This window comes from Notothenia coriiceps, unplaced genomic scaffold (assembly GCF_000735185.1).
Source record: "Notothenia coriiceps isolate Sejong01 unplaced genomic scaffold, NC01 NC01_scaffold00019358, whole genome shotgun sequence".
In the NCBI taxonomy this organism is placed as follows: domain Eukaryota; kingdom Metazoa; phylum Chordata; class Actinopteri; order Perciformes; family Nototheniidae; genus Notothenia; species Notothenia coriiceps.
Window position 1 is genome coordinate 209,060 of NW_011352059.1, and position 10,620 is coordinate 219,679.

General features: G+C 40.8%; 1 long non-coding RNA gene and 1 other non-coding gene across 2 annotated transcripts; one reads left to right on the forward strand and one right to left on the reverse strand.

Moving 5' to 3' along the window:
* Positions 1 to 719: 719 nt before the first annotated feature.
* trnal-uag (transfer RNA leucine (anticodon UAG)) lies at positions 720 to 801 on the forward strand. Its single transcript has one exon. It is a non-coding gene; the product is annotated as a tRNA-Leu (tRNA).
* A 6,866-nt stretch (positions 802 to 7,667) lies between these two features.
* On the reverse strand, positions 7,668 to 9,432 carry LOC104951975 (uncharacterized). Its single transcript, XR_799077.1, has 2 exons — positions 9,249 to 9,432; positions 7,668 to 8,772 (listed from the first exon to the last, which is right to left on the reverse strand). It is a non-coding gene; the product is annotated as an uncharacterized lncRNA (long non-coding RNA).
* Between the last annotated feature and the right edge of the window lie 1,188 nt (positions 9,433 to 10,620).

Here is a 10,620-nt window from a genome sequence, read left to right on the forward strand (position 1 = left end):
GACGCGTCCTAAAACCAGGAAGTAAGCTGCTGGTTCCCTCGACAAAAAAGCAATGGGATTTCTCCATAGGGTTTTGGAAAATAGCTGGAAATAAGGTCTGTGGAAAACAAACCTGTTTGATAAATGCACGTTTTGTTCAGCCGGACAATATCCACATGTCTACCCTACTTTTATAATTTTCGAATCATAAATCTAATCGATAGATTATAAAAGGGTTTTAGGACGCGTCACTGCACCACTAGAAAACAACTCCATCGATCAAGCTGGCTGAAACTTTCTCTCCCTCTTCTTCTCATGCTACCTGTCACTCTCCTTTAACTCGTCCGGTGACTTTCTTTTATTTGAAGATTGTTTTTTGCCCGGCGCTCACGGGCAAACGGGAGCCTGCTCGCGTTTGCCTTTCACCCAACAACGACAACCGCCTCACGAAACGCTATGTTGTCGCGTTAATAAACGAAACAATTTAACAACATTGCTTGTACCTATACCACTGGACAATTTTATTTTTTTTAAGCAATATTTTTAGTGACCCGAGCATAGGTACAAGCAATGTTGTTAAATTGTTTCGTTTATTAACGCGACAACANAATTGTTGGAGAATTTGGACTCTTGACTTGTTGTCACTGACTGAAGGGCTAATTTGATTTATGTAATTTTGGTTGCTATCAAGCTCATTCTTCTGTGATTTTTTTATTAGGTGCATTTTCTCATTGAAAAAAGGTAGTGTGGCCGAGTGGTCTAAGGCGCTGGATTTAGGCTCCAGTCTCTCAGGAGGCGTGGGTTCAAATCCCACCACTGCCATTTAGGGCTGGGCGATATATCGAGTTTACACGATACATCGTGGATTGCACTCCATGCGATGTCGTAAATGACCACATCGTGAACATCGAGTATTATGTTGTCAAATCAATTTCCCGCCGCGGCCAAAATGAGCTTTCCTTTCTCCCTCATAGATGACAACATAATACTCGATGTTCACGATGTGGTCATTTACGACATCGCATNGCCCTAGTAGGACAGTAGGGTATAATGAGTTCTTTAAAGTGGACCTATCATGCTATATTTGAATAATATAGTGTAGGACCATACCTATATAAGGCATATTTATACTTTTTGTTTTACAAAATACCAAACAGATCATGGATTTTTATCCATTCCTCATTTCGCTCAATTTAATACTGCCTTTCATGCTCGGATTTAGTGAGAACAGCACCATCTGGTGGCCTGAAATATGTACTACAGCGTCTCCAGCGCTTTCGAATGGCAATGTCTGTGGCTGTCTCCTCCTGATTGGTGGAGTTGGCCCAATAGCCGTAGCGCAACTTCTGTGACGACATAAATGTGTTCAAATCTGGATCAGTCTGTATCAGATCCGTTGCAGACCCTTTTTTAGAGATTTGGGTATGGAGGAAAAGAGAGAGGGTTGTGTTTTCTGACACTTGGTGAGTTCCCTGGAACACCGGGGACACATATTCATGTATAAAAGACGTACAAAAGTGCATTTTGCATGATAGGTCCCCTTTAAGCATTGTGGCTGGCAACCTTAAAGTACTGCAGCTACCACATTCCACGCATCAGTAATGATAATCCAAAATTATATTAATATACAACATCATAACACTGACAGGCAAATGATGTAGCCTATCATCATGTACATCTGTATCTTCTGACTTTTATTGTAGTATAGCTAATTTAATCCTCATTCTAATGTTGTGTTATCTAATTGCTGTAGTATGAAGGTACGAAATAAAGTTTTGTATTTTGCAGTAGCCGTAAAAAGTGGTTTAGTATCAAATGTAGAACTGTACAATGTAAACAATCGACTAAAATACAATAAGATAAAAATAGTAAGTAATACAATAAAAATCTAAATTAGCCACATCGTCCAGGGTCCTGTCCATTAAATACTTGAAGAAGCTATTGTCCACTTCATGCAGGAAGTGTGGCAGTAAATTACGTCGCAATTGAGTTGGTCTTCGGTTTCTTCATTCCAGATCGCCATGATGTAAAATAAATTCTTGCGTCCAGGTGAGATGAAAATTAAAAATAATAGCCGTCTGTGTGTGCCTAATCGTTTGTTTGCGTACCTCACTTCCGTTTTGCTTCTCATGCACTGATTCTGAACAGCCAATCAGTGATTTTTTTTGCCGGCAGCGGAAGGTGTCGGCACGGCCGAAAAGACACGAGGGTGCAGGACACACCAATCTGTGTAGGGCGACAAGACGCTCATCGACGGCCAGACATCAATCGACGGCCGAAATCGGCTTGGTGTGTCAGGGCCTTTAAGGCCCCTACACACCGACACCTTCCGCCGCCGATTCGACATGTTGAATCGGTAGGCTGTCGATAAAAGGCCGTCGGCTAAAGAAATCACTCTGATTGGCTGTTCAGCTTAGCGAATCAGTGCATGAGAAGCGAAACGGAAGTGAGGGACCCAAACAAACGATTAAGGAGACAAATCTGAGATTTAATTTAACTCCAGCTCTCGACACAGGTTTGGGAAGGCCCCACGAGCTTCTCGCTGTAGAGTGAAAATGGAACGCACGCTATTTGTTGTTTGTTTATATCAAGCAGTCTGTTCTTCTTCTCTCTGTGTATCACGCAGTCTGTCTTCCGGTTGTTGCCTCTTTTGAATGACAAATACACACTACCGCCACCTGCTGGTAAGGAGAGTTATTGCCACTCAAGCATTCGCAGTTCGTACGTGAAACTTGGCCGTCGGCTGAAGTCTTTACGGTGTGTTCCAGTGCGACTGTTGGCCAAGACGCAGGAGCAGACCCGGCGCCAGAACAAATCTACAGAGAGAGGGCATATGATTTTCAGGAGACGTGAGGCGACACAACAGTTGGGTCCGTCGGCAAGCGTTCTTTGGATTGGTGTGTAGGGACCCTTAGAGGGAGAACCCTGGTGTCAGTGAGCAATCCCAATAACGCCACCAACACACATCAGATGGCCCCTGTGTGTTTGCATGGATTGTGCCTTCTGTGCCTCAGGGCAAGGAATTTTAAATCAGGCGTCCAAGGAAACTGATAGCGCTGTATATTTGAATATTTATTCCTTATCAGAAGCTGGGATATTAATGAGGGTAGCTGTGACTGAGCGGTTTATGGAAAAAGAGACCGAGTCTGGAGTTTAGGGACAGGCAGATGGTGTGTTTACTCCTCTGGTTTCATGTCTTAGCTCATGAGCTCTGCCTAGTGTTTATCCTCTGGAATTACATAAGACTGAACACGTCTGACAAGGACGTAAAGATGTTTTGATGGCAGTATTCCCTGTTCATCTGCAGTTGTTTTTTTCCCTCCAACCCAGTTCTTGCAGTCTCTACAACAAGATCGGAAAACCTTCCAATTTTAGAAAGCGATATGAAAAGGTTGCTGTTTCCCAGAAACTCTATGAAATACAATGAATGTATTATCCCTCATAGCCACCAGAGACATATTATATTCTCTATCTATAATCCCTGTAGCGTAAGAAGACACTTGGGAAGAGAAAGAGTTAAATAAGAGGGTTGAAACTACTGTCATGTCTGTCCGTTAAATATGAAAAATAATGTTGAGGTGGAATCTGAGCTTTAAATCGGTAGGTGTATAATGTGTTAACCTTTTCACAGAGCCAAGCTAGCTGTTTGTTTCCTTGTCTTCTAGCTAAGCTAAACTGAGCTAAGCTAAGATTTCCCCTGCTTATTCTTCACATTAAACACATAGACCTATAATTTAACATTGTTCTTTAAGTATTTAACCTATGCTTTGCTCACATACTACGGAAATCTTTGCAATAGTTTCGCCCACATCCTAAATAGCCCAACTAAACCAAAAATAACTGGAATGCTTACTTGCACTTTGGCTCATAAAAGTTGTCTTTATCAACACCATTTTCTTGCTAATGTTCCAGTAACATGCTTGGCTACTCTCAACAACAGAGATGTAAATAAAGCAATATAGCTCATTCCTTAGCTATTTCCCTCATTAGCTTCAGAAACAAAACTGTGTTTTATACTTTTTTTTCACCACGTGAGTTAGTTTCTAGATTCATTACCCCGATGTGTCTTTCTACTTGCCCCGTTCAATTGGGCGATAGATTCCTGCAGGCAAAGAATATGCGTATTTCATGGAACAAGAGAGAACGCGTATTTTAAGTTGAACTATACTCTATCTCTTATTAGTACCAAAAAAGCACCAAAAAGGTCACTAAAATAAACAAATGTCACAGGAACTTTAAAGCGTCTTCAAATGACACAACTTAAGTTTAGCTGACTCTTTGAGTCACAGAGTCAAAGAAGAACAAATCTCCCCTCCCTTTATCTCCTTTAACATTCACTCTGTTGGCCTGTTCCCGTCTTAATGGAACAATGAGCAGCATTACCAGCAGCGGCTCATCCTTGTGATCCTGTCTCCCCGGGGTCCCGGTCCCCTTCCAGTGATGTGTGAATGTAGGTCGACTGCACTGTGATTTGGCGGGGCTTCTGTTTGTTTGGATCAGGAGTTCATGTTGAGAGGAATAATCGTCTCAGGCACTTGAGCATGTTTACAGGTGTAGCAAACAAGAACTAGAGGTTCCTTTCTTAAAATAATCTCTCATTTATGATGATAAACAGCCAGCCCGAAACAATTTAAAGATGCTACAGTTAGGAGAGCGCTGACTCGTAAAGTCTATTGAAGTGACATTTTTGAAAGTTAGAAAATAGATTTTGTTCTGCTTGGTTTAGTTGAATGTAGACAACATTTAAAAACTACATGTAAAGTAAATGATATGCATGAGACAAATATAAATGCCATATTTATATTATTTTTCTAAACAAGGCTTATTTGGTCATTTATTTCCTCACTTTCATGTAATAAGTTAATTTCATTCGAGCTATTTTCTTCTGGTAACTGATTATTTTCAAGTAAATAAAAAGAAAATCCCAAATATATTTTGTCTTTATGAGGCCCAACGTTTCAACCATGGCTGTTTATAACTTCCGTAGAAGCTGCAGAAACACGTCAGTCCACTCTGTTCTCAAGAACGCAATATCTAAGGAATGCGTTAAGGGAATAACTCCAAATTTGGTACAGACGTTTACTTAGATTCAAGGACAAATTGAGTATATTGTGGCGGTCAGAGGTCACTGTGACCTAAAACAACACTTTCTTTTGGCAATAACTCAACAGTTCATACACTAATAAGGACACACTTCAATTTACTCTTCTGTAACGGCACCATCAATGAACCAACTCCTAATATGTGCATTAAAGTTGTGGATGGAAATGCACATAATAAGTATTTTATTATGGACTTTCTGGAAAATTCTGTCAAGATTAGTATTACATTTCAACTGAATCTTAACTATTGTGTTGCTGTGGTTTCTCAACACCAAAGCAAATTAATTGTATGGCAAACCTAAGCAAAAAACCCCAAATCTGATTTTGATTCTGATTCAACAGGGACAGAAATATTTTTGACAAGGTGGGGAATTTTCATTTTCAGTTTTTGTGTTGGGGACCTGATGACAATTGTAAAGGCTAAACAAAGAAGTTCAATAGAAAACGTAACTTAAACTAAAACTGCCTCTGGGGAACCAGAAAGCAAATCCTAACGCAGGTGAATAGTCAATGTCCAGGCAAGAACGTTGTGTTTGTTTGTTTATTCTCTTGTATTCCAATATTACACATATACAGAACAATGGTTTTACCGATGCCTTTCCTGTGGCTCTCCTGTAGCATATGTTCCCTAGAAAAAAACATATGTTCGTCTGGTGCGCCAAATGCACCACCACCTGTCTCAAATATATAATAATCACCTGGTGCCCAAATAACTGAGTTCCCAAAACCGCCTTCAAAATAAAATCATAAAGAATTACTTTAATTAACTTAAATAATTACACTAGATAATAGTACATTTATTAGAAACAAAACAGCTAGAAAATATATATATTAACCATTTAACAACAAATTAATGTATAGCTCCAACAAGAATGACAGTACTACTATCTTATGTACTATGCTATACACATATAAAGAAGCTACCTGGTTAGCTTAGCTTAACGATTAGGAACTAAATACAATTTAAATAATTCTACCTACCAGAACATCTAAAGCTCATTTAACATGTTAGACCTTGTTTGTTTAATATGTGTGCTTCTTCTTGATTACTTTACATTATCCATGCAGGGACTTACATTGATATTTGACTTTCTCTGAGATTAACTATAACATGACATCTTGTGTTTTTCATGCAAAAGAGTTCCTAAAGCATCATTTGACATTTTCCACAGGATCTATTGCCTCCCCTGGTTTGACATCCTCACTTTGTCAGGTTGTTGTTCTCAGACCAGACGTTGCTGTACAATTTATCACAACATTCACTCCAGGCACAATTTCAAATTGCAGGAGGCTGCCCTTTTTTCTCCGGGAGAAAGATGTTTCAGACAGCTTCCTGAGCAGATTTTTTTTAATGTTATGCAGAGACTGTGGCCTGTAAACAATGTGTTTTCAGGAGGGAAAATCATTGATTTTACTCAATTGCACGCAGGCATTTTCTAAGCATCTTTCAGAAACTCTGTTATATTTCAGCCCATATCTCAAATGCAATATTGAGTAAAAATAAATAGCAATAGGCCTGCGATTTTTATTCTCTGTCAGCACGCTCCTTGTTCCAAATGGATCAACAGACGCCGATACATTTATCTCCTTGTCTGCATTTCCATCCGCTCATGCTTTTATCCGTCCATTTATTCACTCGTGTGTCTCAGCGAGCTGCGTTTTCATCTGAGAAAGAACAAAAAAGGGAAAGAGAAAGGGGCAGAGTGTTTGGAGCCTTATCCCTCTGACACAGTGGGTCACTCTGATCCCTGGAACACAATAGAGCCGGCCTCCTGCACCCTTGGGTCAGGCAGCAAAGAATACCCATAATGCAGCATGTCTGTGACTGGTGGAATCCCCTGTGGCCGTACTTGTCCAGCTTGTAGAGGACTGTGCCAGACACGGGATGCCAGGCAGCGGCCTATAATGCCAACTTATGGAACATTGGCACCAACAGCACACATTATTCTCTCTTTCAACCTGCCTTATGGGCAGTGAGGGATGTTTCTGTGACTTGAGTTGACATAGACGTCAGCCGGTTTGGGGAAAGTGCCCTTCAGGTCTATAATTTACTGCATACGCTCTGTGGCATTGTTGAGATTCGAGTTATTCAGCACAACCATGCTTGTCAAACCAACAATAACATGGCAGTGCAGCTCATGGTAGCTTAGATAAGACTGATACAATAACAGTTGTCAACCAAGTAATAAGTCCCATGATGATGCTCCCTAAATAAAAGAACAACACACACACACACTGCTGTTTGTCTCCCCCGAGCTCCCATCATCTCCTCAAAACAGCTCTGATGAAGGAAAACTGGGAATTTACCAACAGGAATATAAAAGAACAATTACATCTCAAGATTTTCCTGAATAATTGAAGTCATTGTTTGTGGGACTCTGCGTGAACATGTGTGTTTGAAAGGAACCAGGCATTCCCTCAGAAACAACACAACTGTGCTAGATTTTTGGCCTCAAAGTGGAGGCTTTGATTTTTTTTTTTTAAACTCATAAAAAACAGCATTTAGGTTTTTCAACTGGGTCGTGTTGTGGTGGGAAGCTCCACAGCGCCACACTGTGGTGAAAACAAAGCAGGACACAGACAGGCTGATTTTCCCCCCCTCTTTTATTTAAAATATACAGGAAGCTTTTACACCCAACATCAAGCATACACTTTGGCAGCGATGGCAGCTCACACAAACACGAGAGCGGGAAGCATATTCATTCTTTAGGATGAAAAGTATAAAGCGTGCAAATACAGTATTTGAAAATACTCCTGGAGATAAAACATCATTCGTTTCAGTGCCTTCAAGTAATAAAAAGTCACAATTTGGTTGCCCTAATCTTAATCAGTGGTCTAAACCTAATGCGGTGTAGGCTTCAGAGGGAAGCCCCATCGCCCCCGGGTATATTTACTGTCTGCACTCGCTGCCATCAGGGGACCACTAGTCTCGCCACATATGGGCATGTGATGTGTGTGTGCGTCTCACTGGGTGTTTATATGACTGTTATGTAACAGTACATTGTGGTATATATTCTTAGCTCTTAACTCTTTAAATACTTCAGGGAAACTCTTGGAGTAATACATAATTCCACCTGTCCACACACCCGACCTATAAATAAAAAATGTAGAAAGAAAAAAAACCCAACACATCCTAGTCAAGATTGTTGACTCGTGCACACAAACATTTGTCCTTAAGCAAACAAGGGAATGATCGCTCGCTGCGATGGTCATCTCTATCCGACATTCTTGGTCTTAATGCGTCTTAAGACGGCTTGAATCGCAAACTAAGGCACTCAATTTGAAGACCACTTTTAAAGTGTAGAAAACCCTTGTGATATTCGAGACATAGTTTAAAGCAGTTTCGTACACAAGATTTAAGTGGCCGTTTTCAAATGTAAATGCACGGTTAAGCTTAATGTAGCGTGTGGATGAGCTAAAACACGAGTGTCTTCCACACTTGCTGCAGGCTTCAGGAGACATGTAGCCCAAACAGGAATCAGACAAAATCTCAAACCGCCTCTCTCATATGGGGTCTACATCACCACCCCTTTCAGCAGGTCCATAAAAGGATCCATCCCAATCCAAGCCTTCTCCGATTTTGGTCCTCTCAGCTCGTGTCTGAGCGTGAGCACATCCTCGTCTCTTATTGACCGCCTCGTTTCGCCGGTCACACGTCGATCTTCTTCAGCTGTTCATAAGAGAGGAAGAACTGGATAGAGAGTGAAGGAGAAAAGTGATTTTTTTTGTTGCCATGTGTTGGAAGCCTGCCTTGTTACCGCTCCTTGTTACCTCAGACTGCTCAGCTGGAACAGGTCAATAATCTCATTACATTTTTCAGGCCTGGTTGGAGCACGATGACGACTTCTCTTCCCTCATGTAACTCTTTGGCCTTCGCTGAAAGACTTTCATAGAGTTCCCTCCCCACTCATTTTTCTCCTACCCCACCATTAAGCACCCCCCTGAGTCCTCTCTAACCTCGGGCAGTGGGGTACCAAGGCTTAAAAAGTTACTTAAAAGAGTTAGCTTGCATTCTTACACTGGCGCATGGCTTTTAATGCCATACTTTACCATATGCGTAACAGAATTATCAAATTCCCCGCTCTGATTTCCTCAGCTTTACAGATATTGCATCATAGAGGCTAAATGTAAACAGAGTGGTGCACTAATGAGATGGTTAAAGGATACAATGATGTTCCACGGTCCCAGGCGGAGCCAGTTGGGAAAGAAGCCCTTATACAGGGCCAAGAAGCCCTCGGAGCGCCACGTCTGAAATAAGGGAAAAACAAACAGTTTAAAAACCCATTTCATCTCATTATCCTCTGATGATCACTCCAATGTCCTCTCCGGGCTTTTTCTTTTAACTGGGACCTTGAAATCGGTGACATTAAGGGCTGATCTAGATATTCTTAATGACTACATTATAAAATATTCATTCAGAATGCAAAACTCAAACAAACACTCAAAGGCACTTCTTCATAGCAACAGGACAGTGTTTCTAAGAATCTAGTTGATGTCAAAGAATCTAATAAGTTTTATGCTGGCTGTTTTAAAAAAGGAAAACTTCTACATGGTCATTCACAGATGGAAGTCATGTAGATGACTTTAAAGACAGTCTTCGCCCATTAATGCAAAGACCAGCGAGCGTCCCCAAAAGGCCAAACTAACTTTTTAAAAGCCAGAAAAGAAACACCAACTATCTATTCCCTGTCTGCATTCAGTACGGCTCTGAGCTACAAAGAAGGCTGGAGTCCTTGAACAAAGCTGGTGTTTGTGGTTAGTTAGCTAGTCTTGCTGTTATTACATGCCTGTAACAGCAAGAGTTTCTTTAATCTAAATGGCTTAAGTCAGTTGAGCAAGTTATGGGGAGTTAATGTTGTCTCTAGGTCATAACCAGCCTTTGTAGTGATTTGCATCACATGAAATATGAACGCCATAGTCGCCTTATAGATTGATGAAAATAGGGCGTTTTTAATATGAAAGAAGATCACAGTTGTGCATAACTGCGTTAATGTTGATTCATCTTCTAATATTAATTCACCATGGATTATTTAAGAACAATATGCCTAATTGTTTTTGTCACGTTTTTTACTTGAGTACAGTATTTGGGTATATGTACTTTGTTACTTTCCAACACTGTCAGACAATTAGAAATATTCCATTTGCCCAAAACCACTGTAACGTTTTTCAGCATGGCTCTCACTTGTACTGACTGCAGTGGGAGTTGCTACAGCAGCTATCAGAGGTAGCTGTGAAGTGAAGTTGAAGTTAAGCAGCAGGAAGTGAGAGAGGGACCGTGGGGAGAGGTAGTCAGGTCATTCTTTGTGGTCTGATAACAGACAGTTTTTTCCCAAGCTAGAGTAGATGTCATATTATTTCAGAGCTGTTAACATGGGGATCGCAAATTCTCTTTATACAGCCATGACGTAGTTTCACAGAGCTACGTTGATGTGGAAGTAGGGCTGGGCGATATATCGAGTTTACACAATACATCATGGATTGCACTCCATGCGATGTCGTAAATGACCACATCGTGAACATCGAGTATTATGTTGTCAAA